We start from the raw sequence: 19149 nt of genomic DNA, 5'->3' as shown, positions 1-19149 counted from the left end.
GAGAATTATTGACTACGTGGCCCTGTTTGAGACCCTATTAGATTGTGCTTACCATATGTGCGAATTTCCCATTTACCCTAAGATGGGATTATCTAACATACCCCGTGAATAGCAGGCCATGTGAGTATCAGAAGGTAAAAGTATAAGTTTCAACATGTAACAGAAGCAAGGTGAAGAAGGGTACGAGGTACCTAGTTAATGAAGACTGTCCGAATTTCCACGTCAGGTAGAGAAATAAAAGGATTCTAAGTTACCTTCAACAGAAATAGAGGTATGTACAATTGGCCACACCCATCTTAGTTATGCCCTATGGGATCTAACATATATAGTTTAAGAGAAAGATGGGATATCAAGATCCAGCTTGGGTTAGAGTAACCCGAAATGGTGGATTGAGCCAGGGGAGCTAAAAGTGAAACAATGTTTTGTTGATTTTTCAGAATAATGCGATAAACAGAAGTATTAGCAGGAGAATAAGAAGAGAGAAATGAAGTATTCTGAGTAAGATGTGATAAATGGGTGATAAAGGTAAATCAAAATATGATATGATGACAGAGTCTATAGTCAAGTGAAAAAATAAAAAATAAAATAAGAGGTGACAGGTCTTGAGACAATAAAAGAGTATAGGCCAAAAGTCATATTCTCATTTCGAGAAATGAGTTGGTGCGTCCAATGTGATTACAAAGACAAAACAATTTAGACCCCCAGAGTAATAGAAATTAGCATGGGCTAGTGAACAAGATAAATTGAACATTAATTAGGGATCAAATGAGGTGATGATAGTTGACATTTATCAAGAGAATTTCAAATATCGCATTCCAGCAATAATACAATCGACAACAGAAGAATAACCTTCAAAGGTCACTCAAGAAGACGCTTCCCTAAAGCAAGAACTTTGAGCAAAGTTAATCTTAAGGGACTAAGTGTTCCAGTTACACTAGGTATCCGATACCATCATGTGTAAGATATTCAATTATCCTTGATACATAAGGGTTACTGCAAGGCAAGTAAGAGTCAATAAAGACGTGAAAAGACGTCGAAGATGAAGAGGTAAAATATTTATAAGTAAGTCTTCATAGCATTACATGTTAATACTCCCCTAAAGGGGAAAAGATGGTATAATATGGTATTAAGTCAGAGTTAAGTGGTTCAGGTAACTATGGAATAGTAAAGGAAGAATACAGTAAATGGTGAAAGGAATGATATTGCATTTATTCAGATCCTACAGACATGATACGAGTTCAGAACATTATGCAAGCACGACGTCGAGGAGAGGCAGCAAGGGTTCCCACACCAGATTTATTGATAAATAAGTGCGAATGAACACTTGATACATTAGGAGACAATGCAAAAGTTAAGTTAAGACAGAAGACATAATCCAAGAGAGGTTACCCAGAATGTACATATGAGCATGGACTGACAAGTAGTTAGTAGTTCATTCAGGAATGCAGGAAGAGCCTAGTCATGGCTAGACAAGATGTCTCAGATAAATCAGTAGATCATGAAAGATAAATGAAGTGAAATCCAGCATAGGAAATTCGGTCTAGTAGATACATCATCGTAATCCTTGAGGAATATTCTGATAGGAGTTGGGCAGTAAAAGGTACCGTATAAGTGTTATAGAAATAAAAGAGAGAGTACCACTGGGGAGATAATAAAAATTCGAGTGCAGAAGTAACCCTACGAGCATAAGGGCACAGAGATAAGTAACTAAGGATAATTATTGGCGAGTCAGTACATCAAATCTTTCGTCGGGTATACGATGTAAAAAGCTCCAAGCTCTACAAGAGTCAGAGGGTCTTCCCTAAGTGCTACAACGAAAGACTACCTGAGGAAATAAGGAAGAAGGCTTCAACATAAGCGTAGTGACCTAAAGAAGAAATGATCTTGTAACAACAGTCTCACTACAATATTGTATACACTCCATAAGAAAGTGGCACCTATCGTGGATAATGAATGGGAAGTAAAAATCAAAAGAAAAATTTGAGATCATATGAGTTGCACGAAATTCCAATAGGTGTTGGCACTAGGATAAGCCAAGTATTCATGCAATAAGTGGCAGAATGACCAGGAGAAGTAATTGCGCACTTTTAAAGAAAACTGAGAAGGCACGAAAGGAATTATTAAATCAATGACCCAGAGTTAGTTATGTTATGATCGCACTTAACATTTCAGAGTATTATCTATGCAGCATATATGTTGACATTCCTACAGCTATAGGAGACGCCGGTATAAAGTTAAAACAAAAAGAATTGAGTCCACCTCACAGACAAAGGCTTGAATTGTTAGAAGATTATATTATAGATGTTTCATGGCGTACACCAAAGGAGAAAGTAATAACACCCTGAGCAGCAGATCGGAAGATAACTTAAGCCTACTTAAAGGCTGGGAGAGAAGAGGAAACTAACGAGTTACATTAGCTAACTGAATTAGGAGTCTGAACATTGCAAAATCACTCTTAACATTAGAGGTACAAGAAAGATAGTACAACATCCATATTCTATAACGGCTCTACAATAAAGCTAGAAAAAAAAATACCAGTCTCATAAGGAGTAAGTATGAAGCTCCCATCGGATTGTGTGCGCACTAGAGGTGGAAGTTTATAGTAGAGCTTCAAGAGGTGGAAGTGAATTCTACCTATGTGGAAGTGAGGTTATGAAAGAGACAGAAGATACAATGCGAGATTAAAAGCTAAGTAAGGTAAAGGTTAAGAAGGTACGAAATGCTCAAATGTAGAAGGTTGTGAATAGTCCAAACATCAGATAGCGGGCTAGAAGCGCCATGATTCAGTACCCACAAATGATAGTGGTATTGTTAGGGACATATCTTCTAGCCTATAGTTTCCAAGTACCGAGAGGTCTAGTTAAGAGAGTAAAGAAGAGTTAGAGACAATTTGATGTCCCGCTTGAAGTTCCTGAATAACATAAGGAAATGTATGGTGCTAGAAAGTTAAAGGAAGGTTATGAGTACTATAAATAGATATGTGTAGGTCGCAAGCTAAAGTATGATAGAGCAACAAGATTATTGAGAAGGTGACGAGAATATGTAAGGCCTCAAAATTAAGCCCATCAAAACAAGAGAGCTGATGGTTTCCGTAAGTTATAAAAAAAAACTCAGTATAGCCTGAATGAACTCAGAGGAGTCTAAGACTATGAGCAATTTGAAGATATAAAATATTGCCCTGGTAGTAGAATAATGGTGTAATTGTGATATATAAGAAGATAACGTTAAGGCCATTGATTGGTTAATGATTCAAAGAGAAGGGATCTCATAAATTGCATGAGATTAGAATACCCATCATAAGATGAATCACGTTGGGATGGGATGAAATACAGTTATTGAAGTATAGTATCGCCACTAGGTGGATCGAGCAAATAACTTCAGATATTCCCTAATGAGACGTGATCCCTAAGGACAATGTATTACATAAGAGGTTTCAATTTATCAGTGGTAGATTATAGATCAACATTAAGGTGAATCAACAATAGGCAGATAAAAGTTCCAAAGTATGAGATGATATCAGGCCTTCATTTTTAAGATGAACAGTAATGAGGAAGAACTAAAGGACTTAGATTTATACATATAGGATAAGAAGCGAGAGGTAACATGGAGTTGGGTAGCAAACCTCGGCAATAATAAACTGAAGCAAGTATGATAGTGTAGTATAACCTACCTAGATGTAGTAAAGCCAATAGGATATATTTACAAGGCTACGAAACAAGATATCGCAACAGTCGTAAGTTTGACAAATTACCGAGCAAAGAACTTTACTACACCTATATACACCAGGAGGAACAACTTGTCATAGTTCTATATATGTTCCCAAAGTGAGGCCTAGAGATTGGCTAAAAGCTGGAGGAGAAGGAACAGAAGAGTCACATAGGCACATATACAAGGAAAAAGTCGTACAGGATGCATGATAGAAGGTTGCAATAATTACGAGGTTGGAAGGATTCAGACCATAAGTCGTGGTATCAGAAAGAGGCCTAAAGGGGGGAATGCACGGGCCTATGAATTTATTCATAGAATAGTTGCCTAGATGGAAAGGCCAGTAATAAATTATTTATGAGAGCTATAGGTTATGAGACTGATATGTGCATCAGTCAACATTCGAGGACGAATGTTCCAAAGGGGAAAATGATGTTACAATCCATGTTTTCGTACGTACGAGTACGTCGTAAGTCAATTGATGTAAGCTCAGAAATGAAATCATATTTGAAAAGTTTATAAAGTAAGTTAATCATATTACCTCAGAGGTTACAAATATTGAAGATCATGAACAACAAGTACAAAGATGGTTGGAATATTCAAAAGCTAAAAGAATTGAAAAACATAATGTTTCGTCGAAAATGGACAAATTGGGAATGTTATAGCATGTACTTTTGGAGTGAGACCAGGATGTTTAACATGATAAGGAGGCTATGTTATGATTTATTTTAGTCGTATGATAGTCGTGTGTTATATTTTGAAGTCAAGCAAGTGGTGGAACAAAAGTCGATGAAAGTCATCACAAGTTACGTTCATAAGTTTTACTGAAACTTTGGGTCCAATGTAACTGAAATTTTTTCCCAATATACGTAGAGTTATGGGGTTTCCCACCCATAAAATTAAATATCTATGAGTTTATTTTCCAACGCATTAAACCGTTTGTCAATACGACATCTGATTAGCGAGATATGGGAGTTTTTCTGAGACTGCGCAGACTGCCACCTACTTGCTTAAACGAAAATCCAAAAATGGGCCTCTTTGGGTAGTCCAAAAATGGGCCAGTTCGGGTCATTCAAAGAGGACTTTTTAAAGTCTTATCCCCTTCATATATTAGGTTGATAATAGAGAAAAATAACCAGACTTAATCTCTGCAAAACTCTTCCCAAATATTTCCCCCAAACCCCAATTGATTTTCTCTCCCTTTCAAGTTCTAATTAGAGGTAAAGCTTAGAGTTTGAAGAACCAAGATAGGAGCTGAGTTATCCAACAAATAATGTAAGTTTACTGCTCTCTTTCATCCATTTTTTTCTACTGTATATGCATAGTAAGTCGTTCTATATTTGTAAGAACTCACGGGACGGTGATCGGAAGCCGTGAGTTTGAGTTATTCACTTATAGCGGACTGTTTTGAGGTATGTTAAGGCTAAGCCTTCCTTCATTTTGGCATGATCTCGTAGCTACATGTGTTAGTAATGAGACATAAAGAGAAGTTCGTATTCATGAATTTATTCACATTATTCTAGTCTCATAAGTTACAATATTATTCCTTATCGAGACTCTATATTCAATTTAGTATTGTCTTCTTCCAGTCAAGAGAGCAGCAAGCTTATATATACAGTATTACAATATTTTCATTACCATCGAGCTATAATCGATGGGCAGGCCCCTATTGGGCAACCTCTGATCAGATGGTAAGTTATATACCGAGCCTACTGTGGCCGAGCGCCTATGAGCGAGCCCAGAATGTCCGAGATACAGAGCCTAGTATGGTCGAGCGTCTATGAGCGAGCCTACTACGGCAGGGAAGTTACACATACCGAGCCTTATAGGGCCTGACAACTATTTTACATACTATATGGAGAGAGTTGAGTCAGTATCAGCAGGTAAGCATATTTTCAGATTATTTTTGACTCCCAGTTACATTCCGTTATTATATCATCAATTCAGTTTCAGCTTTGTTGCCTTACATACTCAGTACATTATTTGTACTGACGTCCCTTTGTTGGGGACGCTGCATTTCATGCCTGCAAGTCCTGATAGATAGCTGGATAGACCTTCCCAGTAGACAGAGCCAAATATCAGCTTGGTTGGTAAGCTCCACTTCCCCGGAGTTACCAAGTCTAGACCTTGGAGTCCGTTTTATATATATACAGGTTTGATGGGTAGGTCAAGTCCCTGTCCCGACCATGATACAGTTCAACTATCTCTAGAGGCTTGTAGACAAGTTCTGTATAGTTTGTATAATACTATATGAGTTTTTGGGTATGTTTACCCTTTAGATGAGGCATACGATATTTTTAGATGATTCAGAATATGGCCTCATCGGCCTAGGTTGAGGGTTATTCCTCTAGAGTTCACATTTACAGAGTGGTACACTCTGGCCGAGTATGGTACCGGGTACCGGCCACGCCTTTCAGGTTTGGGGTGTGACAGTATTATTTGAGGAACCTGATAGCGCCTGCTTCAGTTTCGTCATAACCTGACTCTGCCGGGTGAGATGGCCTAGAATGATGGCATGTTGCTCTTAAAGGATCCTTACTACATCCTCTACATTCTCCTCATCAGCATCATCAGGAGTTGCCTCCCGAACCTGTTGAGGGTACCGCCTATCATGTACCGGTGTGGCGTCGTTCCTCTCATTGCGAGTGTCACTGATTGAATCCTCGAAATGAGGTTGTTCCCCTTGAATTTCAGGGTTGCATGTATCGTTAACATTGTTATCTGCCATTTTTTCTGCTTTTTTGCCAAGAAAAAGTAATCAAAATACATTAGTAAAAAAGGCAAGGATCAATTTAGTCGTACGACTGTCTAGGCCCCACGGTGGGCGTCAAATAGTTTACCCGTAAAATAGTATAGTTGAATTTGTTCGTGGTTTCTAGACAAGTGAATTAATTTGATCCAAAAGGTAATGAAATAACTGATGAAATATAAAATACTTAGTCTTAGAATATAGATGGAACGACATGGCTAGTGAGTCCGGGAACAGAGTTTCCGGGCACAACAATGATTACATCCAAAGAGAGAGAATAAAAGAACAAAATTGTATTAAAACGTTATATAGAATGTAGTGTAAGTTAACCCAAAAATTCTTCCTTACAATGATAACTGAGCTCTCTATTTATAGTTATGTTTAGGGAAGGAGGTCCTAGGATCATGCCCTTCTTTAATGTCAATTATGAGGACCATTGATGAGGATGTAACGTTAGACAAGTTGATACCCACTTTTGCCCTCATATGTTCTCAAATAGTATATATACTTTCAAAACATCATCTTTTAGTTTACAAATCTATACAAGCATTTTCTATAATTTGTTATAATTTTTAGAGCTTTAAAATTAATTTTTCTGCATTTAAATCACATAAATATTTAGTAATTATTACTTTAAATTATTTGTAATGACATAATCATCCAAAATCACCATTTTGCATCCCTATATATATCTCATAATATTTTCACTTCATTTTTATATAATTACATTAGCATTTTAAAGCTATTTGCATAATTTTGCAATAATAACCTATATTCATATACAAATGCTCCTTATTTATATTATTTGCGTCAAAATAGCATTTTTATATTTTTATAATGATGAATTATTATTTTTAATCATTCTAGTGAATAAATAATATTTTTATTTATTTATTAATCATATTTATAAATTATATTTGATAAATTTGGTGTATTTAAATATTAGCCCAACCTCTAAACCAATTTTTAGACCAAATTGCCCTAATGACCTAAGCCCAATGACCCCAAACCCAACCCGGTCGGACCCCTCTAAAATTACCCGCCCCAGTCCCTTTTTAAAATCCTGGCCGTTGATCTCTAAGATCAAAGCCCCACGATTAACCCCCCCACTTTTAATTACTCCTCCCATCTAAACCCTAGAGACTCATTCGTCTTTTTACAGCCGCCTTCACACTCTCTCGAACCTTCCCCCTTCTTCTACCAACCCTAGCCGCTGCATCTCTCAACCTCTACAAATCCGGCTCTAAAATAAAATCAATCACTGATTCACTTACCTTATATGACTCCTCTCATTATTAGTCGTCCATTTGTGGTGTTACTTAAGTGCTTGCCTAAGTTTGGCAAGTGAGATCTTATGAGATCGGACTAAAGTAGCTTGAACCCTTGATTATGAGCATTATTTTGTCTATATACACTCAGTTCCATGCTATGTGAGTCCAATTCAGTGATATCTCTATCGATTTGTGTTCTCCCTCTTGAGCCTATGGTTTACCCATTTTCTCTCCTAAATTGATCTGAATCGATTTTGCATGCTTTCTTTCCTTATTTTAGGTTTTATTTACTCTGTTTCCTTATTTATTCGTCAAATTTTGCTACTATAAAAATCCCTCCCCATTCCCCTTTAGGACGGAACTGAATCGATATACTTTCACTAAAATTGGAACTTTGTTCTGTGATTCCCTCATTCTCTTGTTCTGTACTTTATTATTGGCCGGCTGAAAGCCAAGGCCACTGAGATTCTATTGTTCAAACTTTCTCTTGGTGCGAGCATTGCCCGGGGTTCTTTTGAAGCTCTTGGGAACTTTGACGCATTGAGATTCTGGATTCTTGTGCATCTTTTGTTCTTTATTGTTTTTCGTTTAATTGGTAAGTCGCTTGACCTTTTGCAATTTTATTTTTATATGTCTATGATTTGCATGTGTTCTCACTTCTGAAATTTGTGTCTTAATGTATCTTTGGGTTACTTTTATGCACAACTCTATTAACGTTACACTCGGTTTAAGTCTCTTTAGCATTTAACTTCTCCTAATGCTACTAGATCTGAGATTGTCTATGTCTAACTTGGATAACCTGAACCTTCCTAAGCTCATTTATCTAGTGTATTGATGCATGAGTGTTCATGAATATGCTTACCTGCTTTGTCCTGAATCTCTGTAGTGAATGCCTCACATTTGTAATAACTTGTGACTTGTTTCTCTGCTATTTTTGTCACTCAACATGCTCACTTGATCCCATACCCCTTTAGTGATTGTTTGAGGTTTTAGAACAGTTACCTCAACTTGTTTTTCCTACCATATTTTGAAGTGTTTCATGATATTAGGATGAATCCCTGACATAACCTAGACCTTCTTTTGTTTATTAGTCTACTGTGTCAATATCTGAATGCCTACACTTGCTATTTGACATAAAGTTTACTCTGTTCTGAATATTTACAATGATAGTCTTGCATATGTAATGTGTTGTAATCTGTGCTAAGACCTTTTCTATCAACTATGATCTACTCCCGCACAATATATTTCTGTTTTGCTTAGTCTTATATCCTTAATGATTGTTTGAAACCTTTAGAATGACCATCTTAGCTTGTGTTTCCATACCATGTTTGACATAATTAAGACCTTTAGGCTTCAAATCTCTAAGTCAATGCCTTAATTAAACTTGTTGGTATTATGCACCTGTGTATGATAACTTCTGTCAATATCGCAAACTTATTTCTCCTTTAACTCTTTCAATATATGGTTGTTTATCTGTTATTTTGCTAAGTGTTGAAATCCTGCTGAACTTGTTTCTAAGTCCTGTGACCTGTTTGATTAGCTGCTCTGTATGCTCAGCTTTGCTATGTCTACTTTAATCTATAAGTGCATTTTCTCAACTCCTGTCCCTCAACCATTGTCCACTCTCCCTCATCTGTTACCTATGCTATTCTGAACCTCTCATTCTTAGCCGGTTGAAAGCCAAGGCTGCCAAGGCTCTTACTACTGACCTCCCTAGTGTGAGCACTGCTCGGGGTCCATTTTAGACCCTTGTGAACTCTAACACACTAGAATTTGGGTCTTTAGTCACTTTCTCTACTACTGAAACCTGAATTATCCCAATTCTTTGTTCCTATTGTCTAATGAACATGTAAGCTGGTTGGGTAATATGGTTGCTCTATGGTTATGTGATTTGGTTTTGAGTTCTTCTATGGATTCTGAGTTGTATTGAGTAACATGGTTCCTTGTTGAAAATCTGGGTATACCACGAGAGAATTGTTGAAGGCCCAAACAGTGTTGAATACTTCTTTTGGGCCCGTTGTGGGCCTACTGTCATTATTTGTATAATATTTATAATTTTATTCATTATTAGGCCTGTAATAACTTTGTAATAAATAATTGGAGTGTTAGTAAAAAATGGGAATGGGTAAATTCTGTTGTTTGCATGCGAGGATAGAGAAATATGCCTATAGGATTCAATGATTTATTTACTATATATGCCTTTCACTCTCTATGTGCACTAGTAGAAATTATGTTATTAGGAGAAGCACACACTCACACTACTTGTCTACTAGCAAAGCGTGAGCTCAAATGCTTCAATTATCCTTGTTGCTACATGTTATTAGAAAACCTGCCCATAGGAAATAAATATCGTCTAACTTTCCTTCAATTTGCATTGCGGCAGTATCTCCACTAGAAATCATGCCTATAGGATTTCAATCATTTCATTTGTTACTGTATCGCATTGTTCACCTAGAAAACATGCCTATAAGGTTAAGGTATAACAATAATATCGATTCCAAGTCTCAATCGTTAGAGATCCTGTCTATTAGATATAACTATTTGCCTTGATAATTGTTAATGTTGCACTTATCGATATTTTTTATTACTCACTTAGGCCGTTGTCAAAAGCATGAGTAATTCTGGGCTTTCTCCAATAGATTTCACTGTCACTTAGCGTGTAAATCACTTAGACACAACATCTGTAGATTAAATAACTGGAAATCTGCAACCTCAAATCAGCATGCAACAATCGTGTAATTATTTGGAGATGAGCAGCACCTTGCATCTTAAACTGCCTGCCTGTTTGAATCCATGGTCATCAAGAAATCATGTTTGTAGGGTTTAATGATCTCAAATTCTGTCTCAGTCCTAAGACTGTCTAAACGTCTGATATAAGAAATTATTTTGCGTGCATTTGCTGCCTAAGTGTGGAGGCTAATTTGAGCCCTAAACTGCCCTTATATGAAGTCCTACATGTTTTTATGTCGCCTAGCTTTTAAACATTTTGAGCAGCCTAGGTAAAGTCTAGAACTACCTAAATAGAGGTCCAAAACCTCCTGGACCATAGGTATAGGACGGGTAGTGCACGCATAGAGCACGACATAGAATTAAATTAGAACGCTTTTAGGTAAACAAATTTAACATAGTAATTGAGTAGTAGGAGATGATATTCTGTACCCACTGAATAATATGAGTAACTCCCTACCTTAAGGAAGTTACGAAGTATTATTTATGTTGCACGGGGTGATCCTTTAGGCTAAAAACCTTAGGACCCCCTCCCCCCCTTTCCTTTCTATGCTTGCTATTAGAATTGGAATAGTTGTATCTCTATATTCGTATTAAGATTTTTGTAATAAAATTCTTTGACCTATATATTCTCTTTGCTTATTTGATCACATAGTCTAATCCACATAATTTTAAGTTTGGCTGGGACCCATAGTTGTGGACTTCGAGGAGTGCCTAACACCTTCTCTTTGAGGTAATTTGAGCCCTCACCCGATCTTTGGTGGCGTTGACTAGTCAACAAGAGATATCTACATAATAGGTTCCCTAACGCACCTTAAAAATCGTTAGGTGGCGACTCTTCTTTCAGCACAAAATCTCCCACTCTAAAAAATGAGTTGTCATACATTGAAACCCGCTTTCGCGAGAAAATGGGACGCGACAAGACATAAATGCCAAATTCCTTGTAACGAGCCATCATCCTTAATGCTACAAAATATTCTGTATTAAATGTTACCGGGCGTAAAGTATTTTATACTCCTTTGATGATCATTATTCCTTCCAGTGACAAGCGGAATAGTTATATTTGGTGGTCATCTCCATCTTGTGTTCCACATGTCCTTCCTTTAAGCGGCCACGTGTCATGTCATATTTTTCCTTATACAAAGTGAACACAGGAAGTATTTATAATTTTATAGTGCCATGTCACCGTAGCCGAAAATCATCTTTGGTGTGTAAACACTTACTACCATTCCCTAAGTCCATTTCTATGTATAAACTTATATGATAATTTATTACTTTGAGGAAAGTATAAAACAAAGACTACACTACGTCTTATCCTTTAAAATTATCTCAGTCCTCATATTATTTTCATTTCAAAATTGGCATATTTTTTCTTTGGCTTATTTGCTGAACTTTCTTCTCTTATATTCCCTTATTAATCATGGGAGGGTTACATAGATTTACTATCTATGGTGATTATTAGCCCCCCTCCCCCATAATCATTTTTTGACAACAGGGTAAATATATTATATAAACTACGTAATATTATTTGTTACAACATCAGAGATACTACATGTCCTAAGGACATTAATATTGCCCAAGTTGGCAAGCTTACAACATACTTCAGTACTTAATTTTTTAACAAAATAAACATAGCCAGCCATATCTGTTTCTAACTTATTTATTACATAAGGAGGCCGCCTATCTAGCAGTAGATGTTCCTTCTGAAGATTGAGAGATTCCTTAGCCAGCTTATGGGCTACTTTGTTTCCTTCTCTGAAGTTATGTCGGATTGATAGTTTTTTCAGCTGGAGCATTAACCACCTGCAAAAATAAACAATCGTGTCATGAGATTCAGATCCATATTGTAAAGCTTTGATTACCTCTGTTGCATCTGTTTCTATGACCAGTGGAGTAAATTCCTTGGTTATTTCTATGTTGAGGCCTTCTTTTAGCGCTTCTAGTTCTGTTTGTAGGGATGATATGGCTGGGCAGTGATGTTAAAAACCTGCTATCCAGTGGGCATTACTGTTCCTGAATACTCCACCTAATCCCCCTAAGTATTTTATTTCTCTAAAGGGACCGTCGATATTGAACCTATAAAAACCTTTATGGGGTTTGTGCCATGCAACGTTGATTGCATGAGTTTGAACAATAGTAAGTTCTTTTTGTGTTAGTAGCTTGTACTCGACCGCTAACGCAGTAGAGTTCTTAAGATTGAAATGGTAAGTGGTGTTATCATGATTATTTTTATTACGGTCAAGCCAAATGCTCCATAGAACAAAAGGGTATAAATCTACCCATGAAAGGTAGGGGGATAATTTGGGAGTAGTTAGGTCCTTTATATTAGTGAGCCAATGTGAAATGTTATGATGAGGAGGGATCTTATAATCTATCATATCCTAGAATTGGAGAACTGTATCTCATCTAATAAAAATGTGGTAGATAGATTCATTCTCTTTTTGGCAAATAGGACAAATGAGGTATTTATTAATACCTATATAGTGAAGGTAGGATCGACTGGGAAGTTTATTGTGAAGACATTTTCACAGAAAGAACTTAATCTTATTAGGGTAGCGAAGTTTCCATATCTAGCTAAATTCAGTGTTATTTAGTTCATTGGAGCTAACTAGCTTATAACAACTTCTTGAAGAAAATTTACCATCTCCCGTTAGGGCCCAGGTCGGGGTGTCTTTGATGCAATTCCTAGGTTACTATTTCTTATGGGTTGTGGTAATTTGAATGAAATTTTCCCTAGGTCCCATTTGTTATTGACCCCAATATCACTAATGGTCAGGCTACTGCACATCTTTGTGATAGGACCCTCAATGAGCAGTCTAAGATTTGGAGATTTGGGAATCCAGTTTGAGTGCCACATGTTCATAGTCGAGCGAGTGCTTGGAATCCATTTGATCCTCTCGTTACATATATCCCAACCTTTCACTATGCTTTTCCAAATGAAAGAGGAGTTTTTAAAGTTATTTGTCGAGCCATAAATCGAAGAGAGGATTATGGCCCAGGGTTTATTAGTGTTGTGAATTAATATCCAAGTAAGGTTAGCCAAATTTACAAGGTTTTTGTCTTTAGCTGCATGGATACCAAGACCTCCGTTTCTCTTGTCGCTAGTAACAGTTCTCCAATTAATGAGGTATATTCTTTTGGAGGTATTAGTTGAACCCCATATGAAATTTCTTTGAATCTTGTCAATATATTTGAGAATTTTTGTAGGAAGGTAATTGTATTGCATGATATGATTGGGTACTATTTAGAGTGAAGGTAGCCAGAGTAGTTCTACCCGCCTATTGAGAAAATTAGATTTCCAGGAGGCTAACCTCTTAGTCATGTTATCTAGGATGAATTGGTAATCAGACGGTTTTGGTTTGGTGTTAGTGATCGGGAATCCCAGGTATTTTCCAAAGCTTTTGCTAATTTTAATATTAAATAGTTTAGCTAGGGCTTTAGAAGTGGTGTTGCAGAAGTTTTTTGAAATAATAATTTTGGATTTGTTTAATTTATTTTCTGCCCTGATAGTGAGCAAATATTCTTGAGGCATGTGAGTATTGTAGTTGGAAATATTTTGTCAATGTTACACATTAAAGTAAGATCATCCGCATAGAATAGATGGGATAAGAAGCATTGATTTTTTTTCCATTCTAATTGGAGTCCAAATTCTAATATCAACATTATGAATTATTTGGGTGGAAAGAATTTCCATACAGAGGATAAATATGCAAGGTGACAAGGGATCCCCTTGTCTAATACCTCCACTGGGATAAAAGAATTGACTTCTACTATCATTCACTAGCACATAGATTTTGCTAGTAGTGATGCAATTCATGATGAGTTTGGAGGTCTTAGGAGGAAAATTAAAGTGACGGAGAGTGTTGTAGATAAAAGGCCATTTCAAACGATCAAAAGCCTTTTCAAGATCTATTTTCAGGACCATATTAGCTTTTGATCCTAATTGTTTATGCATTTTTAACATAAGTTCTTGAATGATTATAGCATTGTCACTAGCTAGTCTTCCTTTGATAAAACTAGATTGGTAAGGGCTGATAATATTAACTAGGTATGGTTTTAATCTGTTAACAATGATATTTGTAACCACTTTATAGATGGTGTTACATAAACCAATAGGCCGAAAATTCTGAAGGTTGTTAGCATTTGAAATTTTTGGTATAAGACAAAAGTAAGTATCATTGACACATGTTGGGAGGGTGCCTGATTCGAAAGCTTGTAGGCAAAGATTTGTTACAGAAGAGTTGATTATATGCCAATATTTCTGAAAGAAAAAAGGGTGGAGCCCATCTAGGCCTGGTGATTTAAAAGGTTTAAAGGAGAAAATTGCATCTCTAATTTCGGAGGGGGATATAGTGTTATGAAGAGATGATAAGTCAATAATATTTTGGATAGGGGTCAGATTTAATAGAACTCCAGTTTGAGTTGTCATGGTTAGTAGTAAATGCATGTTAGAAGTAGGAGTAAGTGTGATCCATTATTTTAGAAGGATCATCAATCCAATTTCTTTCCGAGTCTTTAAAAGAAAAAATTATTTTTTCTTCTTTTATTAGTGGCACTTATATGAAAGAATTTGCTGTTGGAATCACCTTCATTAAACCACTGAACTCTAGATCTAAGCTTCCAATAGTCTTCTTCCATCTTGAGGTAGTTATTATATTCAGTTTTGAGGGTGGTTTCAAGATGGTGCATGAAGGTGATAGACCCATATCAACTAGAATTTTGGATACCATTTAATCTAACCAATAATTTATTTTTCTTTTTGAAGAGGTCACGAAAAGTTTCATTTTTTCCAGATGGTAATTCTATCTTTAAAAACAGTCAAAGCATTAATAAAGTTGTTATTATACCAACTATTTTTAACTATGGTACTAAAGTCTAGGTGGCCACTCCAAAAAGTTTATAATCTAAAAGGTTTAGGGAGGGTGTTATTTTGTTTTGGGATTAATTCAAAGAGCATGAGATTGTGGTGAGAGTGTATTTTTGGTAGGTGGATAGGTGGATTACTGAAGCTTTTGGGAATAGGTTAACTCAAGTATTATTTACAAATATTTTGTCTAATCTTTCCATGATAAGGTCCGTTCTAAATTTTCGATGATTAGACCAAGTGTATTTATAACCTTTAAAACCTAGATCCATTAGGTTACAATAATTACTTTTTGTCCAGAGTTTGGCCGCACGTTTCCTGCTTATGGGGTTCCCTCCAAAATTTTCATTTGCTTTCATAACATTATTAAAATTCCCCCCCCCCCCCCAAAAGAGCCAAGCTCCTTTATAGTTATAAAATATATTGCTAATATTATCCCACATTAAATTTCTAGAAGTAATATTTGTACTAACATATATATATGAAAAAAACCAAGGATGTCGTATAGGTGGTTCCTCAATCAGAGCATGAATTTCATTGTTTCTCTTGATAAAGTTGTTGATATTCACCAAATTTGTATCCCATAGGACTTCCATACTACCTGATTGACCTTTAGCTGGGATCTCGATCATGTCCGTAAAACTAAAATCATTCATTAAGCTACCACGACTAGCCATTCTAGTTTCAAGGAGGGTGACCATGCAAGGGTGATGAGTAGCTATCATATCACGAATGTTTCTTCTAAAATCTTCATTGTTGCCTCCCCCAATATTCCAAATTATGACAGTTTTAGCACGATTCATGGTTTGGGTCAGGGGTTGGTGATGGCCATTCATTTGACTCCCCTGAGGGAATACTAGGTTCCTCCTTAGAGAGGGTACTAAAATCATTGCTTGTTTCCCAACAGTGGGATCCTGAGGTGGGCGAATGTCCATGGTGCACTTGAAGAGTGAACTTGGACAAGCTAGAATAAGCCTCTTCTCCCGCATGTCCTCGAATAGAAACACCTTGACTCCGTCTAGGTTTGATGATTCCACCATTAATTCTTCTATTAGGTTGATGGGTTCTTCCATCCCTTCCTCTACTAGGTTTCCTAGATCCTGGGGCATTGGTGCTTGTGGTTCCTGGTGACCCATTGCTTCTAGGTTTATTGGAATTTGTGCTTGCATGTGGTTTAGGGTTGGATCCCATGACATCAAAACTAGATTGAGTGCAATCATCTCCTGGGGAGGGAAGAATAATAGGTGTAGCCCATATTTTGAGGTAAGTATGGATTTTAATTGTAGTGGGGTGGGAGAATCCATTGGGCACGCATTGCTTAGATTAGGTTGTTGTTCATTCTCGGTGCTAGTGGTTGCATTATGTTGTTTACCCAAATGTGGTTCATATAATTATTCATTGCTAGATGAAGACTTTCGGATACTAGTTGTGCTATGAATTGTGGGTTTTGGATTAAGATGATACTCTCCTGGCCATTGATATTGAGTTGAAGTGAGACACTCATCACCATTAATCCCAGTTCTATCCATGATATTGGATGGTGATCTTGGGGGTAGGGGTTGTGCATATATCAGGGGTAGGTTTGCTAACTAGGAAGGAAAGGGTGGGAGTTGTCCATCGTTTGAGTTCGTTGGTTTCTTAGAATTTGGATGAGTCTGAATCTGCTCCGGTGATTGAGAGGAATTCTTGGCATTGTGTTGAGACAGAGGTTGGTGACTTAAGAGGTTGAGGATGAAGGGAGTAGGAATTATTACCTCTATTTGCATGGCATCCGAAGGGTTTAGCGTGTTTGGATTAATAGGGGATTTTGCATGCGGCTGATTTGGCACGTGTATCAATGTAGGCGATATTTGTTTAATGGATTGTTTTTGTTTGGACGGGTGTGTTTTGGCATGCACTGAGGTATGGCTAAATGATTGGGGTTATTGTTGATAAAGAGTTTAGGATCATCATTAACTCTATTAATTAGGTTGGCATCACTGTTTGATTGGGTTCGTGGGTTAAAAAAGCTAGGCCCGTTAGTATTAAGAAATTTGTCGTCTAGTGAATTTAGGGAGTTTTGGGCATTGTTTGTCTTTAGAGGCTGATTCATGAATGAGTTGGTGGTGGTATTTTAGTTATTACCACTAAATGTATTATCTAAAACCATTTGCTGTTTGACTAAGTTAATGGACGAAGAGCGGGGTTTTTTCAATGTGGTTATCATCACTTAAATTAACAGAAGGATTTTGATCGTGGTCAGGTGTTAAAAAAGTATTAAGCATACTAGTAGAGTCTTTAGGAATATATCTTAATTTTTAGGTGACAATGTACTTACCTGTGGCATCATTGAATAATTTGACATCAATACCTGATTCTTGGTCCTTGCTTACTGCCTCTTTTGTTTTTGTTGAAGTAGTTTTCTTGCTTCTTGTGAATGGCACTGTATGCTAGTTATCCTCTTGTGTTGCTCTTGTTGTTGTTTGTATGTTCCATTGGCATAGACATTGATTCTTTATTTGTAGAACATTGCTCTAGTAGAACATGCATGCACATATTCTTGTTGTATTTTGTTTTATTTTTTTCTCACTGTAAATTCATTGAAGCACCTTGAGCATGACTTCAACAATTAAAATATAAACATATACACAATTAATTTGTTTATTTTTACACAAAATAACTAATTACTATATCTCACATATGCCTATCTCGTATTCCATCTCTTCTTAAAATATATATATATATATATATATATAAAGCCCATCCAACCCTACAACCATTTTTGAGACCCCAAGACATTTAATATCACACATCCGTTCTCCTCGTACTTGTCTCTTTTTTTTTTCTTTTAATTGTTTTATTAAAAAAATCCTTTTATTTTCTAAAGTATTATTTTTCAACTTATTTTATAAATTTCATCCGTTGAATATGGGTTGCAGGTCACATACGCCAATTCAGTGTCGATCAAACACAACAAACAAGGGATATTTTCACTTTTAGCCCGCACCAGAAATTATTTATTTCTAGTAGCGGAAAATGTATAATATTTATATATTGTTATATATAACATACAGAATGTGTATATATATATATAAAATATATAAATTTTATATATTTTTTGACTATTATTTTTACAGCGGTTATACAATGTCATTTTTCCAACAAATAAGGGCCTCGTTATCTTATGAGTTACATCTAAATCGGGCCCAACAAAAAATTAATGGCCCATGATTATTAACTATTCTGGCCCATCATGTAATTGGATCAGTAAGGGGTTTCGCCTTAGTGGATCTCAAGTCTAACCAATTCAGGCTGAGACGAATACGTTCACATCATCCGGGGAAGAAATGGCGTGGGATAATCATTTTTTAATATGGTATTTAGTTTTTATCTAGTATTTTTAATGCTGAGCACAAATAGTCACTACTCTATTAAAATTAATACAAAAAAACGTTGTTACCATTTTTTCATGAGTGTTGTGTAAATATTAAGAACATAGTGTCCTTAACATTTACACTGCACACATGAAGTTAAGGACGACATGTCCTTAACATTTACACTGAACATTTGAAGTTAAGGACATGATGCCCTAAAGTTTAACAACGGAATGTGCAAATACAAGACACTTTGTCCTTAATATTTACATAGTATTTATGAAGTTAAGGACATCATGTCCTTAATATTTACACAACACTCATAAAGTTAAGGACATTATGTCCTTAACATTTACACTGCACATATGAAGTTAAGGACACCATATCCTTAACATTTACACTACACATATGAAGTTAAGGACATGAGGCCCTAAAGTTTTACAACAGAAGGTGCAAATACAAGTTAAGGACATTATGTCC

Source organism: Nicotiana tomentosiformis, chromosome 3 (genome assembly GCF_000390325.3).
Source record: "Nicotiana tomentosiformis chromosome 3, ASM39032v3, whole genome shotgun sequence".
Classification (NCBI taxonomy): Eukaryota; Viridiplantae; Streptophyta; class Magnoliopsida; order Solanales; family Solanaceae; genus Nicotiana; species Nicotiana tomentosiformis.
The sequence above is the reverse complement of the archived record's forward strand: the minus strand, read 5'-3'. Positions refer to the sequence as shown.